This window comes from Schistocerca nitens, chromosome 4, assembly GCF_023898315.1.
Source record: "Schistocerca nitens isolate TAMUIC-IGC-003100 chromosome 4, iqSchNite1.1, whole genome shotgun sequence".
Lineage (NCBI taxonomy): Eukaryota > Metazoa > Arthropoda > Insecta > Orthoptera > Acrididae > Schistocerca > Schistocerca nitens.
The window spans coordinates 379324100-379342062 of record NC_064617.1 but is presented as its reverse complement, the minus strand read 5'-3'; the positions used below and the strand labels follow the sequence as shown (position 1 = coordinate 379342062).

The 17963-nt window shown below is 44.0% G+C and overlaps 1 protein-coding gene across 1 annotated transcript in view; it reads right to left on the bottom strand.

Moving 5' to 3' along the window:
* The window catches only part of LOC126252318 (protein gooseberry-neuro-like), a 173578-nt gene that overhangs the window by 34248 nt on the left and 121367 nt on the right, over positions 1 to 17963 (bottom strand). The window lies entirely within an intron of this gene.

Genomic DNA, 17963 nt, shown 5'->3' with positions numbered 1-17963 from the left:
GTGATGTGGGATCTGAGTGGGGTACTGTCAAGTGGGGGGTGCCCCAGGGATCAGTATTGGGGCCGCTCCTGTTCCTTATTTATATAAATGATATGCCCTCTAGTATTATGAGTAACTCTTAAAATATTTCTGTTTGCTGATGACATGTAGTAAAGGATGTTGTGTGCAACATTGACTCGGTTTCAAGTAGTGCAGTACATGACCTCAGTTCATGGCTTGTAGAAAATAAACTAACGTTAAATCACACTAAGACTCAGTTTTTACAGTTTCTAACACACAATTCAACAAAACCTGACGTTTTAATCTCACAGAACGGGCACATGATTAGTGAAACTGAACAGTTCAAAATTCCAGGTGTTCAGATAGATAGTAAGCTGTCGTGGAAAGCCCACGTTCAGGATCTTGTTCAAAGACTCAATACTGCCATTTTCACTATTCGAACGGTATCGAAAGTGAGTGATACTTCCACACGTAAATTAGTCTACTTTGCTTATTTTCATTCACTTATGTCGTATGGTATTATGTTTTGGGGTAACTCTTCCCATTCTAGAAGGATATTTTTGGCTCAGAAACGTGCGGTTCGGGCAGTAAGTGGTGTGAGTTCACGAACCTCTTGTCGACCTCTGTTCACGAGTCTGGGTATTTTGACATTGGCCTCTCAATATGTATATTCCTTATTGTCGTTTCTTGTTACCAATATTAGTTTATTTCCAACAATAAGCAGCTTTCACTCGGTTAATACTCGGCAGAAATCAAACCTCCATTTGGATCGGACTTCCTTAACTCTTGGCCGGCCGCGGTGGTCTCGCGGTTCTAGGCGCGCAGTCCGGAACCGTGCTACTGCTACGGTCGCAGGTTCGAATCCTGCCTCGGGCATGGATGTGTGTGATGTCCTTAAGTTAGTTAGGTTTAAGTAGTTCTAAGTTCTAGGGGACTAATGACCACAGCAGTTGAGTCCCATAGTGCTCAGAGCCATTTGAACCATTTGAACCTTAACTCTTGTGCAAAAAGGTGTGCAGTATACTGCTGCATCCATTTTCAATAAGCTGCCACTCGAATTCAAAAATCTTAACAGTAATCCACGCGCTTTCAAATCGAAACTCAAGAGTTTCCTCATGGGTCACTCCTTCTATTCTGTCGAGGAGTTCTTTGAAAAATTAAGCTGATTCTCATTGTATTTCTGATAGCGTTTGCTTAAACTTATGGACTGATTTTCTTTCAGGTTCATGAACATTTATTTTTATCTGTTATCACTTTTATGTTGTAAGTTCATGTACTGAGACGTTCCATGACCTTTGAAATTTGCTCCTCAATTTGGTCCTACGGAACTTGACATGTAAATAAAAAATAAAACAGATGACGTCACATCAGAGCATGCGCAGTCGAAAACAGACATCCGAGTCCCTTCGCCGAGTTGATCTTAGCATGGCTGACCATTGTTGCAGCATTCGACACTGGTTTCTAGTTATCACGGAGAGAGCACTAAAAACATGTTTTCGTCCTTTTTACTGACATACCAGCACGAAGAGATATGGGGTAATTTTCAGCCGATTTCGGCGCGGATTCAAAGAGAAATGGCATAATTGTAGTGTCGAATTTACGTTGTGCTGTGGCAAATTATTACATGATAACCGGCCGCCACTGCTGTGGAAAATTCCATCTTGCAAGATGACAGTGTAGTGTTCACAGGGCTGCATGCATATGTTCCTGGTTCGACCAATGTTCAGGCCCGCGACAGCATCCGCTCAATTACCTGATCTTACTCCCATAGAAAATCTTCTACATCTACATCCACATACATACTCCGCAATCCACCATACGGTGCCTGGCGGAGGGTACCTCGTACCACAACTAGCATCTTCTCTCCCTGTACCACTCCCAAACGGAACGAGGGAAAAATGACTGCCTATATGCCTCTGTACGAGCCATAATATCTCTTATCTTATCTTTGTGGTCTTTCCGCGGAATATAAGTTGGCGGCAGTAAAATTGTACTGCAGTCAGCCTCCAATGCTGGTTCTCTAAATTTCCTCAGTAGCGATTCACGAAAAGAACGCCTCCTTTCCTCTAGAGACTCCCACCCGAGTTCCTGAAGCATATCCGTAACACTCGCGTGATGATCAAACCTACCAGTAACAAATCTAGCAGCCCACCTCTGAATTGCTTCTATGTCCTCCCTCAATCCGACCTGATGGGGATCCCAAACGCTCGAGCAGTACTCAAGAATAGGTCGCATTAGTGTTTTATAAGCGGTCTCCTTTACAGATGAACCACATCTTCCCAAAATTCTACCAATGAACCGAAGACGACTATCCGTCTTCCCCACAACTGCCCTTACATGCTTGTCCCACTTCATATCGCTCTGCAATGTTACGCCCAACTATTTAATCGACGTGACTGTATCAAGCGCTACACTCCTAATGGAGTATTCAAACATTACGGGATTCTTTTTCCTATTCATCTGCATTAATTTACATTGATCTGTATTTAGAGTTAGCTGCCATTCTTTACACCAATCACAAATCCTGTCCAAGTCATCTTGTATCCTCCTACAGTCACTCAACGACGACATCTTCCCGTACACCACAGCATCATCAGCAAACAGCCGCACATTGCTATCCACCCTATCCAAAAGATCATTTATGTAGATGGAAAACAACAGCGGACCTACCACACTTCCCTGGGGCACTCCAGATGATACCCTCACCTCCGATGAACACTCATCATCGAGGACAACGTACTGAATGTTTGGCATAGAGGGTGAAATGTAGCAGTTAACATACCTGCAGTTAGGTAAGTGTACAGGATCTAACTGCACCGGATATAATCTTCAATGAGTGGTTAGAGATGCATATGGCGTGTACAATAACATATAGTTCTGCAATGAGCCTGTTTGCTTGTTTCAGTGGTTACTGTGTACGTCAGGTAAAGAGGTTTTTCTCCAGCCTGGAATTGATGGGGTGGGTTTTTCACTAACACTCCTAAATGGGTTGTGCGGAGCATACAAGGCTGGGTTACAGATAGAGTAATTTCCCCATGATTGCCGTTGCAGATGAAGTTCTTACAGTTCTGCCAGAAGGTAACACCTTACAGAAGAGCTGCAAACAGGAGCAGATAATGGCCAATGAGAATACATCCTGCTCCTAATTCTGACTGTCTGACGGGCCTATACAGGGTGTTTCAAAGTATTTCAAATGTCTGGGGTTTATACATCACGTTATGGAGAACAAGTTTTGTTAGACACAAAATGTGTGCTCATGGTTGCGGGCTACACAAGGCGTCATTTTTATAGATTATGCCTCTAAGAAGCGGCAGGGCATAGGCACTCCGCAGCGTAAGTATGTTTTTTGTGGTTACGTATAATCCAGTCTTCCGATTCTTATGAAACTGGGTAGACCAACCAAAATTAAAGTTACTGATTGACCTCTAAAATATCTTTCTCTGGTTAGAGACACCCATTCTTAAGGTTATCTTCTTATAAAACACTTTATCAATTTACTGGGTTGGGTATCATGCAACACACATGGTTTGTGGACCACACTAGTTCGGTGAAATCTCGTTGTCCCAGGGCCGGCGAATAGTAAAGGACGCCTAGCGACGCCGCAAAACATGATGAACATTCTGTTTCTAGCAAACGTTCGCCATGCAGTGATTTATCACCACTGGACGTCTGATGCAAAGACTATGGTACTGTGTACGTCAGGTAAAGAGGTTTTTCTCCAGCCTGGAATTGATGGGGTGGGTTTTTCACTAACACTCCTAAATGGGTTGTGCGGAGCATACAAGGCTGGGTTACAGATAGAGTAATTTCCCCATGATTGCCGTTGCAGATGAAGTTCTTACAGTTCTGCCAGAAGGTAACACCTTACAGAAGAGCTGCAAACAGGAGCAGATAATGGCCAATGAGAATACATCCTGCTCCTAATTCTGACTGTCTGACGGGCCTATACAGGGTGTTTCAAAGTATTTCAAATGTCTGGGGTTTATACATCACGTTATGGAGAACAAGTTTTGTTAGAGACAAAATGTGTGCTCATGGTTGCGGGCTACACAAGGCGTCATTTTTATAGATTATGCCTCTAAGAAGCGGCAGGGCATAGGCACTCCGCAGCGTAAGTATGTTTTTTGTGGTTACGTATAATCCAGTCTTCCGATTCTTATGAAACTGGGTAGACCAACCAAAATTAAAGTTACTGATTGACCTCTAAAATATCTTTCTCTGGTTAGAGACACCCATTCTTAAGGTTATCTTCTTATAAAACACTTTATCAATTTACTGGGTTGGGTATCATGCAACACACATGGGTTGTGGACCACACTAGTTCGGTGAAATCTCGTTGTCCCAGGGCCGGCGAATACTAAAGGACGCCTAGCGACGCCGCAAAACATGATGAACATTCTGTTTCTAGCAAACGTTCGCCATGCAGTGATTTATCACCACTGGACGTCTGATGCAAAGACTATGGTACTGTGTACGTCAGGTAAAGAGGTTTTTCTCCAGCCTGGAATTGATGGGGTGGGTTTTTCACTAACACTCCTAAATGGGTTGTGCGGAGCATACAAGGCTGGGTTACAGATAGAGTAATTTCCCCATGATTGCCGTTGCAGATGAAGTTCTTACAGTTCTGCCAGAAGGTAACACCTTACAGAAGAGCTGCAAACAGGAGCAGATAATGGCCAATGAGAATACATCCTGCTCCTAATTCTGACTGTCTGACGGGCCTATACAGGGTGTTTCAAAGTATTTCAAATGTCTGGGGTTTATACATCACGTTATGGAGAACAAGTTTTGTTAGAGACAAAATGTGTGCTCATGGTTGCGGGCTACACAAGGCGTCATTTTTATAGATTATGCCTCTAAGAAGCGGCAGGGCATAGGCACTCCGCAGTGATTTATCACCACTGGACGTCTGATGCAAAGACTATGGTACTGTGTACGTCAGGTAAAGAGGTTTTTCTCCAGCCTGGAATTGATGGGGTGGGTTTTTCACTAACACTCCTAAATGGGTTGTGCGGAGCATACAAGGCTGGGTTACAGATAGAGTAATTTCCCCGTGATTGCCGTTGCAGATGAAGTTCTTACAGTTCTGTCAGAAGGTAACACCTTACAGAAGAGCTGCAAACAGGAGCAGATAATGGCCAATGAGAATACATCCTGCTCCTAATTCTGACTGTCTGACGGGCCTATACAGGGTGTTTCAAAGTATTTCAAATGTCTGGGGTTTATACATCACGTTATGGAGAACAAGTTTTGTTAGAGACAAAATGTGTGCTCATGGTTGCGGGCTACACAAGGCGTCATTTTTATAGATTATGCCTCTAAGAAGCGGCAGGGCATAGGCACTCCGCAGTGATTTATCACCACTGGACGTCTGATGCAAAGACTATGGTACTGTGTACGTCAGGTAAAGAGGTTTTTCTCCAGCCTGGAATTGATGGGGTGGGTTTTTCACTAACACTCCTAAATGGGTTGTGCGGAGCATACAAGGCTGGGTTACAGATAGAGTAATTTCCCCGTGATTGCCGTTGCAGATGAAGTTCTTACAGTTCTGTCAGAAGGTAACACCTTACAGAAGAGCTGCAAACAGGAGCAGATAATGGCCAATGAGAATACATCCTGCTCCTAATTCTGACTGTCTGACGGGCCTATACAGGGTGTTTCAAAGTATTTCAAATGTCTGGGGTTTATACATCACGTTATGGAGAACAAGTTTTGTTAGAGACAAAATGTGTGCTCATGGTTGCGGGCTACACAAGGCGTCATTTTTATAGATTATGCCTCTAAGAAGCGGCAGGGCATAGGCACTCCGCAGCGTAAGTATGTTTTTTGTGGTTACGTATAATCCAGTCTTCCGATTCTTATGAAACTGGGTAGACCAACCAAAATTAAAGTTACTGATTGACCTCTAAAATATCTTTCTCTGGTTAGAGACACCCATTCTTAAGGTTATCTTCTTATAAAACACTTTATCAATTTACTGGGTTGGGTATCATGCAACACACATGGTTTGTGGACCACACTAGTTCGGTGAAATCTCGTTGTCCCAGGGCCGGCGAATAGTAAAGGACGCCTAGCGACGCCGCAAAACATGATGAACATTCTGTTTCTAGCAAACGTTCGCCATGCAGTGATTTATCACCACTGGACGTCTGATGCAAAGACTATGGTACTGTGTACGTCAGGTAAAGAGGTTTTTCTCCAGCCTGGAATTGATGGGGTGGGTTTTTCACTAACACTCCTAAATGGGTTGTGCGGAGCATACAAGGCTGGGTTACAGATAGAGTAATTTCCCCATGATTGCCGTTGCAGATGAAGTTCTTACAGTTCTGCCAGAAGGTAACACCTTACAGAAGAGCTGCAAACAGGAGCAGATAATGGCCAATGAGAATACATCCTGCTCCTAATTCTGACTGTCTGACGGGCCTATACAGGGTGTTTCAAAGTATTTCAAATGTCTGGGGTTTATACATCACGTTATGGAGAACAAGTTTTGTTAGAGACAAAATGTGTGCTCATGGTTGCGGGCTACACAAGGCGTCATTTTTATAGATTATGCCTCTAAGAAGCGGCAGGGCATAGGCACTCCGCAGTGATTTATCACCACTGGACGTCTGATGCAAAGACTATGGTACTGTGTACGTCAGGTAAAGAGGTTTTTCTCCAGCCTGGAATTGATGGGGTGGGTTTTTCACTAACACTCCTAAATGGGTTGTGCGGAGCATACAAGGCTGGGTTACAGATAGAGTAATTTCCCCGTGATTGCCGTTGCAGATGAAGTTCTTACAGTTCTGTCAGAAGGTAACACCTTACAGAAGAGCTGCAAACAGGAGCAGATAATGGCCAATGAGAATACATCCTGCTCCTAATTCTGACTGTCTGACGGGCCTATACAGGGTGTTTCAAAGTATTTCAAATGTCTGGGGTTTATACATCACGTTATGGAGAACAAGTTTTGTTAGAGACAAAATGTGTGCTCATGGTTGCGGGCTACACAAGGCGTCATTTTTATAGATTATGCCTCTAAGAAGCGGCAGGGCATAGGCACTCCGCAGTGATTTATCACCACTGGACGTCTGATGCAAAGACTATGGTACTGTGTACGTCAGGTAAAGAGGTTTTTCTCCAGCCTGGAATTGATGGGGTGGGTTTTTCACTAACACTCCTAAATGGGTTGTGCGGAGCATACAAGGCTGGGTTACAGATAGAGTAATTTCCCCGTGATTGCCGTTGCAGATGAAGTTCTTACAGTTCTGTCAGAAGGTAACACCTTACAGAAGAGCTGCAAACAGGAGCAGATAATGGCCAATGAGAATACATCCTGCTCCTAATTCTGACTGTCTGACGGGCCTATACAGGGTGTTTCAAAGTATTTCAAATGTCTGGGGTTTATACATCACGTTATGGAGAACAAGTTTTGTTAGAGACAAAATGTGTGCTCATGGTTGCGGGCTACACAAGGCGTCATTTTTATAGATTATGCCTCTAAGAAGCGGCAGGGCATAGGCACTCCGCAGTGATTTATCACCACTGGACGTCTGATGCAAAGACTATGGTACTGTGTACGTCAGGTAAAGAGGTTTTTCTCCAGCCTGGAATTGATGGGGTGGGTTTTTCACTAACACTCCTAAATGGGTTGTGCGGAGCATACAAGGCTGGGTTACAGATAGAGTAATTTCCCCATGATTGCCGTTGCAGATGAAGTTCTTACAGTTCTGCCAGAAGGTAACACCTTACAGAAGAGCTGCAAACAGGAGCAGATAATGGCCAATGAGAATACATCCTGCTCCTAATTCTGACTGTCTGACGGGCCTATACAGGGTGTTTCAAAGTATTTCAAATGTCTGGGGTTTATACATCACGTTATGGAGAACAAGTTTTGTTAGAGACAAAATGTGTGCTCATGGTTGCGGGCTACACAAGGCGTCATTTTTATAGATTATGCCTCTAAGAAGCGGCAGGGCATAGGCACTCCGCAGTGATTTATCACCACTGGACGTCTGATGCAAAGACTATGGTACTGTGTACGTCAGGTAAAGAGGTTTTTCTCCAGCCTGGAATTGATGGGGTGGGTTTTTCACTAACACTCCTAAATGGGTTGTGCGGAGCATACAAGGCTGGGTTACAGATAGAGTAATTTCCCCGTGATTGCCGTTGCAGATGAAGTTCTTACAGTTCTGTCAGAAGGTAACACCTTACAGAAGAGCTGCAAACAGGAGCAGATAATGGCCAATGAGAATACATCCTGCTCCTAATCCTGACTGTCTGACGGGCCTATACAGGGTGTTTCAAAGTATTTCAAATGTCTGGGGTTTATACATCACGTTATGGAGAACAAGTTTTGTTAGAGACAAAATGTGTGCTCATGGTTGCGGGCTACACAAGGCGTCATTTTTATAGATTATGCCTCTAAGAAGCGGCAGGGCATAGGCACTCCGCAGTGATTTATCACCACTGGACGTCTGATGCAAAGACTATGGTACTGTGTACGTCAGGTAAAGAGGTTTTTCTCCAGCCTGGAATTGATGGGGTGGGTTTTTCACTAACACTCCTAAATGGGTTGTGCGGAGCATACAAGGCTGGGTTACAGATAGAGTAATTTCCCCGTGATTGCCGTTGCAGATGAAGTTCTTACAGTTCTGTCAGAAGGTAACACCTTACAGAAGAGCTGCAAACAGGAGCAGATAATGGCCAATGAGAATACATCCTGCTCCTAATCCTGACTGTCTGACGGGCCTATACAGGGTGTTTCAAAGTATTTCAAATGTCTGGGGTTTATACATCACGTTATGGAGAACAAGTTTTGTTAGAGACAAAATGTGTGCTCATGGTTGCGGGCTACACAAGGCGTCATTTTTATAGATTATGCCTCTAAGAAGCGGCAGGGCATAGGCACTCCGCAGTGATTTATCACCACTGGACGTCTGATGCAAAGACTATGGTACTGTGTACGTCAGGTAAAGAGGTTTTTCTCCAGCCTGGAATTGATGGGGTGGGTTTTTCACTAACACTCCTAAATGGGTTGTGCGGAGCATACAAGGCTGGGTTACAGATAGAGTAATTTCCCCGTGATTGCCGTTGCAGATGAAGTTCTTACAGTTCTGTCAGAAGGTAACACCTTACAGAAGAGCTGCAAACAGGAGCAGATAATGGCCAATGAGAATACATCCTGCTCCTAATTCTGACTGTCTGACGGGCCTATACAGGGTGTTTCAAAGTATTTCAAATGTCTGGGGTTTATACATCACGTTATGGAGAACAAGTTTTGTTAGAGACAAAATGTGTGCTCATGGTTGCGGGCTACACAAGGCGTCATTTTTATAGATTATGCCTCTAAGAAGCGGCAGGGCATAGGCACTCCGCAGCGTAAGTATGTTTTTTGTGGTTACGTATAATCCAGTCTTCCGATTCTTATGAAACTGGGTAGACCAACCAAAATTAAAGTTACTGATTGACCTCTAAAATATCTTTCTCTGGTTAGAGACACCCATTCTTAAGGTTATCTTCTTATAAAACACTTTATCAATTTACTGGGTTGGGTATCATGCAACACACATGGTTTGTGGACCACACTAGTTCGGTGAAATCTCGTTGTCCCAGGGCCGGCGAATAGTAAAGGACGCCTAGCGACGCCGCAAAACATGATGAACATTCTGTTTCTAGCAAACGTTCGCCATGCAGTGATTTATCACCACTGGACGTCTGATGCAAAGACTATGGTACTGTGTACGTCAGGTAAAGAGGTTTTTCTCCAGCCTGGAATTGATGGGGTGGGTTTTTCACTAACACTCCTAAATGGGTTGTGCGGAGCATACAAGGCTGGGTTACAGATAGAGTAATTTCCCCGTGATTGCCGTTGCAGATGAAGTTCTTACAGTTCTGTCAGAAGGTAACACCTTACAGAAGAGCTGCAAACAGGAGCAGATAATGGCCAATGAGAATACATCCTGCTCCTAATTCTGACTGTCTGACGGGCCTATACAGGGTGTTTCAAAGTATTTCAAATGTCTGGGGTTTATACATCACGTTATGGAGAACAAGTTTTGTTAGAGACAAAATGTGTGCTCATGGTTGCGGGCTACACAAGGCGTCATTTTTATAGATTATGCCTCTAAGAAGCGGCAGGGCATAGGCACTCCGCAGTGATTTATCACCACTGGACGTCTGATGCAAAGACTATGGTACTGTGTACGTCAGGTAAAGAGGTTTTTCTCCAGCCTGGAATTGATGGGGTGGGTTTTTCACTAACACTCCTAAATGGGTTGTGCGGAGCATACAAGGCTGGGTTACAGATAGAGTAATTTCCCCGTGATTGCCGTTGCAGATGAAGTTCTTACAGTTCTGTCAGAAGGTAACACCTTACAGAAGAGCTGCAAACAGGAGCAGATAATGGCCAATGAGAATACATCCTGCTCCTAATCCTGACTGTCTGACGGGCCTATACAGGGTGTTTCAAAGTATTTCAAATGTCTGGGGTTTATACATCACGTTATGGAGAACAAGTTTTGTTAGAGACAAAATGTGTGCTCATGGTTGCGGGCTACACAAGGCGTCATTTTTATAGATTATGCCTCTAAGAAGCGGCAGGGCATAGGCACTCCGCAGTGATTTATCACCACTGGACGTCTGATGCAAAGACTATGGTACTGTGTACGTCAGGTAAAGAGGTTTTTCTCCAGCCTGGAATTGATGGGGTGGGTTTTTCACTAACACTCCTAAATGGGTTGTGCGGAGCATACAAGGCTGGGTTACAGATAGAGTAATTTCCCCGTGATTGCCGTTGCAGATGAAGTTCTTACAGTTCTGTCAGAAGGTAACACCTTACAGAAGAGCTGCAAACAGGAGCAGATAATGGCCAATGAGAATACATCCTGCTCCTAATTCTGACTGTCTGACGGGCCTATACAGGGTGTTTCAAAGTATTTCAAATGTCTGGGGTTTATACATCACGTTATGGAGAACAAGTTTTGTTAGAGACAAAATGTGTGCTCATGGTTGCGGGCTACACAAGGCGTCATTTTTATAGATTATGCCTCTAAGAAGCGGCAGGGCATAGGCACTCCGCAGTGATTTATCACCACTGGACGTCTGATGCAAAGACTATGGTACTGTGTACGTCAGGTAAAGAGGTTTTTCTCCAGCCTGGAATTGATGGGGTGGGTTTTTCACTAACACTCCTAAATGGGTTGTGCGGAGCATACAAGGCTGGGTTACAGATAGAGTAATTTCCCCGTGATTGCCGTTGCAGATGAAGTTCTTACAGTTCTGTCAGAAGGTAACACCTTACAGAAGAGCTGCAAACAGGAGCAGATAATGGCCAATGAGAATACATCCTGCTCCTAATTCTGACTGTCTGACGGGCCTATACAGGGTGTTTCAAAGTATTTCAAATGTCTGGGGTTTATACATCACGTTATGGAGAACAAGTTTTGTTAGAGACAAAATGTGTGCTCATGGTTGCGGGCTACACAAGGCGTCATTTTTATAGATTATGCCTCTAAGAAGCGGCAGGGCATAGGCACTCCGCAGCGTAAGTATGTTTTTTGTGGTTACGTATAATCCAGTCTTCCGATTCTTATGAAACTGGGTAGACCAACCAAAATTAAAGTTACTGATTGACCTCTAAAATATCTTTCTCTGGTTAGAGACACCCATTCTTAAGGTTATCTTCTTATAAAACACTTTATCAATTTACTGGGTTGGGTATCATGCAACACACATGGTTTGTGGACCACACTAGTTCGGTGAAATCTCGTTGTCCCAGGGCCGGCGAATAGTAAAGGACGCCTAGCGACGCCGCAAAACATGATGAACATTCTGTTTCTAGCAAACGTTCGCCATGCAGTGATTTATCACCACTGGACGTCTGATGCAAAGACTATGGTACTGTGTACGTCAGGTAAAGAGGTTTTTCTCCAGCCTGGAATTGATGGGGTGGGTTTTTCACTAACACTCCTAAATGGGTTGTGCGGAGCATACAAGGCTGGGTTACAGATAGAGTAATTTCCCCGTGATTGCCGTTGCAGATGAAGTTCTTACAGTTCTGTCAGAAGGTAACACCTTACAGAAGAGCTGCAAACAGGAGCAGATAATGGCCAATGAGAATACATCCTGCTCCTAATTCTGACTGTCTGACGGGCCTATACAGGGTGTTTCAAAGTATTTCAAATGTCTGGGGTTTATACATCACGTTATGGAGAACAAGTTTTGTTAGAGACAAAATGTGTGCTCATGGTTGCGGGCTACACAAGGCGTCATTTTTATAGATTATGCCTCTAAGAAGCGGCAGGGCATAGGCACTCCGCAGTGATTTATCACCACTGGACGTCTGATGCAAAGACTATGGTACTGTGTACGTCAGGTAAAGAGGTTTTTCTCCAGCCTGGAATTGATGGGGTGGGTTTTTCACTAACACTCCCAAATGGGTTGTGCGGAGCATACAAGGCTGGGTTACAGATAGAGTAATTTCCCCATGATTGCCGTTGCAGATGAAGTTCTTACAGTTCTGCCAGAAGGTAACACCTTACAGAAGAGCTGCAAACAGGAGCAGATAATGGCCAATGAGAATACATCCTGCTCCTAATTCTGACTGTCTGACGGGCCTATACAGGGTGTTTCAAAGTATTTCAAATGTCTGGGGTTTATACATCACGTTATGGAGAACAAGTTTTGTTAGAGACAAAATGTGTGCTCATGGTTGCGGGCTACACAAGGCGTCATTTTTATAGATTATGCCTCTAAGAAGCGGCAGGGCATAGGCACTCCGCAGTGATTTATCACCACTGGACGTCTGATGCAAAGACTATGGTACTGTGTACGTCAGGTAAAGAGGTTTTTCTCCAGCCTGGAATTGATGGGGTGGGTTTTTCACTAACACTCCTAAATGGGTTGTGCGGAGCATACAAGGCTGGGTTACAGATAGAGTAATTTCCCCGTGATTGCCGTTGCAGATGAAGTTCTTACAGTTCTGTCAGAAGGTAACACCTTACAGAAGAGCTGCAAACAGGAGCAGATAATGGCCAATGAGAATACATCCTGCTCCTAATCCTGACTGTCTGACGGGCCTATACAGGGTGTTTCAAAGTATTTCAAATGTCTGGGGTTTATACATCACGTTATGGAGAACAAGTTTTGTTAGAGACAAAATGTGTGCTCATGGTTGCGGGCTACACAAGGCGTCATTTTTATAGATTATGCCTCTAAGAAGCGGCAGGGCATAGGCACTCCGCAGTGATTTATCACCACTGGACGTCTGATGCAAAGACTATGGTACTGTGTACGTCAGGTAAAGAGGTTTTTCTCCAGCCTGGAATTGATGGGGTGGGTTTTTCACTAACACTCCTAAATGGGTTGTGCGGAGCATACAAGGCTGGGTTACAGATAGAGTAATTTCCCCGTGATTGCCGTTGCAGATGAAGTTCTTACAGTTCTGTCAGAAGGTAACACCTTACAGAAGAGCTGCAAACAGGAGCAGATAATGGCCAATGAGAATACATCCTGCTCCTAATTCTGACTGTCTGACGGGCCTATACAGGGTGTTTCAAAGTATTTCAAATGTCTGGGGTTTATACATCACGTTATGGAGAACAAGTTTTGTTAGAGACAAAATGTGTGCTCATGGTTGCGGGCTACACAAGGCGTCATTTTTATAGATTATGCCTCTAAGAAGCGGCAGGGCATAGGCACTCCGCAGTGATTTATCACCACTGGACGTCTGATGCAAAGACTATGGTACTGTGTACGTCAGGTAAAGAGGTTTTTCTCCAGCCTGGAATTGATGGGGTGGGTTTTTCACTAACACTCCTAAATGGGTTGTGCGGAGCATACAAGGCTGGGTTACAGATAGAGTAATTTCCCCGTGATTGCCGTTGCAGATGAAGTTCTTACAGTTCTGTCAGAAGGTAACACCTTACAGAAGAGCTGCAAACAGGAGCAGATAATGGCCAATGAGAATACATCCTGCTCCTAATTCTGACTGTCTGACGGGCCTATACAGGGTGTTTCAAAGTATTTCAAATGTCTGGGGTTTATACATCACGTTATGGAGAACAAGTTTTGTTAGAGACAAAATGTGTGCTCATGGTTGCGGGCTACACAAGGCGTCATTTTTATAGATTATGCCTCTAAGAAGCGGCAGGGCATAGGCACTCCGCAGCGTAAGTATGTTTTTTGTGGTTACGTATAATCCAGTCTTCCGATTCTTATGAAACTGGGTAGACCAACCAAAATTAAAGTTACTGATTGACCTCTAAAATATCTTTCTCTGGTTAGAGACACCCATTCTTAAGGTTATCTTCTTATAAAACACTTTATCAATTTACTGGGTTGGGTATCATGCAACACACATGGTTTGTGGACCACACTAGTTCGGTGAAATCTCGTTGTCCCAGGGCCGGCGAATAGTAAAGGACGCCTAGCGACGCCGCAAAACATGATGAACATTCTGTTTCTAGCAAACGTTCGCCATGCAGTGATTTATCACCACTGGACGTCTGATGCAAAGACTATGGTACTGTGTACGTCAGGTAAAGAGGTTTTTCTCCAGCCTGGAATTGATGGGGTGGGTTTTTCACTAACACTCCTAAATGGGTTGTGCGGAGCATACAAGGCTGGGTTACAGATAGAGTAATTTCCCCGTGATTGCCGTTGCAGATGAAGTTCTTACAGTTCTGTCAGAAGGTAACACCTTACAGAAGAGCTGCAAACAGGAGCAGATAATGGCCAATGAGAATACATCCTGCTCCTAATTCTGACTGTCTGACGGGCCTATACAGGGTGTTTCAAAGTATTTCAAATGTCTGGGGTTTATACATCACGTTATGGAGAACAAGTTTTGTTAGAGACAAAATGTGTGCTCATGGTTGCGGGCTACACAAGGCGTCATTTTTATAGATTATGCCTCTAAGAAGCGGCAGGGCATAGGCACTCCGCAGTGATTTATCACCACTGGACGTCTGATGCAAAGACTATGGTACTGTGTACGTCAGGTAAAGAGGTTTTTCTCCAGCCTGGAATTGATGGGGTGGGTTTTTCACTAACACTCCTAAATGGGTTGTGCAGAGCATACAAGGCTGGGTTACAGATAGAGTAATTTCCCCGTGATTGCCGTTGCAGATGAAGTTCTTACAGTTCTGTCAGAAGGTAACACCTTACAGAAGAGCTGCAAACAGGAGCAGATAATGGCCAATGAGAATACATCCTGCTCCTAATTCTGACTGTCTGACGGGCCTATACAGGGTGTTTCAAAGTATTTCAAATGTCTGGGGTTTATACATCACGTTATGGAGAACAAGTTTTGTTAGAGACAAAATGTGTGCTCATGGTTGCGGGCTACACAAGGCGTCATTTTTATAGATTATGCCTCTAAGAAGCGGCAGGGCATAGGCACTCCGCAGTGATTTATCACCACTGGACGTCTGATGCAAAGACTATGGTACTGTGTACGTCAGGTAAAGAGGTTTTTCTCCAGCCTGGAATTGATGGGGTGGGTTTTTCACTAACACTCCTAAATGGGTTGTGCGGAGCATACAAGGCTGGGTTACAGATAGAGTAATTTCCCCGTGATTGCCGTTGCAGATGAAGTTCTTACAGTTCTGTCAGAAGGTAACACCTTACAGAAGAGCTGCAAACAGGAGCAGATAATGGCCAATGAGAATACATCCTGCTCCTAATTCTGACTGTCTGACGGGCCTATACAGGGTGTTTCAAAGTATTTCAAATGTCTGGGGTTTATACATCACGTTATGGAGAACAAGTTTTGTTAGAGACAAAATGTGTGCTCATGGTTGCGGGCTACACAAGGCGTCATTTTTATAGATTATGCCTCTAAGAAGCGGCAGGGCATAGGCACTCCGCAGTGATTTATCACCACTGGACGTCTGATGCAAAGACTATGGTACTGTGTACGTCAGGTAAAGAGGTTTTTCTCCAGCCTGGAATTGATGGGGTGGGTTTTTCACTAACACTCCTAAATGGGTTGTGCGGAGCATACAAGGCTGGGTTACAGATAGAGTAATTTCCCCGTGATTGCCGTTGCAGATGAAGTTCTTACAGTTCTGCCAGAAGGTAACACCTTACAGAAGAGCTGCAAACAGGAGCAGATAATGGCCAATGAGAATACATCCTGCTCCTAATTCTGACTGTCTGACGGGCCTATACAGGGTGTTTCAAAGTATTTCAAATGTCTGGGGTTTATACATCACGTTATGGAGAACAAGTTTTGTTAGAGACAAAATGTGTGCTCATGGTTGCGGGCTACACAAGGCGTCATTTTTATAGATTATGCCTCTAAGAAGCGGCAGGGCATAGGCACTCCGCAGCGTAAGTATGTTTTTTGTGGTTACGTATAATCCAGTCTTCCGATTCTTATGAAACTGGGTAGACCAACCAAAATTAAAGTTACTGATTGACCTCTAAAATATCTTTCTCTGGTTAGAGACACCCATTCTTAAGGTTATCTTCTTATAAAACACTTTATCAATTTACTGGGTTGGGTATCATGCAACACACATGGTTTGTGGACCACACTAGTTCGGTGAAATCTCGTTGTCCCAGGGCCGGCGAATAGTAAAGGACGCCTAGCGACGCCGCAAAACATGATGAACATTCTGTTTCTAGCAAACGTTCGCCATGCAGTGATTTATCACCACTGGACGTCTGATGCAAAGACTATGGTACTGTGTACGTCAGGTAAAGAGGTTTTTCTCCAGCCTGGAATTGATGGGGTGGGTTTTTCACTAACACTCCTAAATGGGTTGTGCGGAGCATACAAGGCTGGGTTACAGATAGAGTAATTTCCCCGTGATTGCCGTTGCAGATGAAGTTCTTACAGTTCTGTCAGAAGGTAACACCTTACAGAAGAGCTGCAAACAGGAGCAGATAATGGCCAATGAGAATACATCCTGCTCCTAATTCTGACTGTCTGACGGGCCTATACAGGGTGTTTCAAAGTATTTCAAATGTCTGGGGTTTATACATCACGTTATGGAGAACAAGTTTTGTTAGAGACAAAATGTGTGCTCATGGTTGCGGGCTACACAAGGCGTCATTTTTATAGATTATGCCTCTAAGAAGCGGCAGGGCATAGGCACTCCGCAGTGATTTATCACCACTGGACGTCTGATGCAAAGACTATGGTACTGTGTACGTCAGGTAAAGAGGTTTTTCTCCAGCCTGGAATTGATGGGGTGGGTTTTTCACTAACACTCCTAAATGGGTTGTGCGGAGCATACAAGGCTGGGTTACAGATAGAGTAATTTCCCCGTGATTGCCGTTGCAGATGAAGTTCTTACAGTTCTGTCAGAAGGTAACACCTTACAGAAGAGCTGCAAACAGGAGCAGATAATGGCCAATGAGAATACATCCTGCTCCTAATTCTGACTGTCTGACGGGCCTATACAGGGTGTTTCAAAGTATTTCAAATGTCTGGGGTTTATACATCACGTTATGGAGAACAAGTTTTGTTAGAGACAAAATGTGTGCTCATGGTTGCGGGCTACACAAGGCGTCATTTTTATAGATTATGCCTCTAAGAAGCGGCAGGGCATAGGCACTCCGCAGCGTAAGTATGTTTTTTGTGGTTACGTATAATCCAGTCTTCCGATTCTTATGAAACTGGGTAGACCAACCAAAATTAAAGTTACTGATTGACCTCTAAAATATCTTTCTCTGGTTAGAGACACCCATTCTTAAGGTTATCTTCTTATAAAACACTTTATCAATTTACTGGGTTGGGTATCATGCAACACACATGGTTTGTGGACCACACTAGTTCGGTGAAATCTCGTTGTCCCAGGGCCGGCGAATAGTAAAGGACGCCTAGCGACGCCGCAAAACATGATGAACATTCTGTTTCTAGCAAACGTTCGCCATGCAGTGATTTATCACCACTGGACGTCTGATGCAAAGACTATGAAATATTCTGTGTGTATTTAATAATTTCGTGCAGCTGTTTGGAGCCCGGCAAA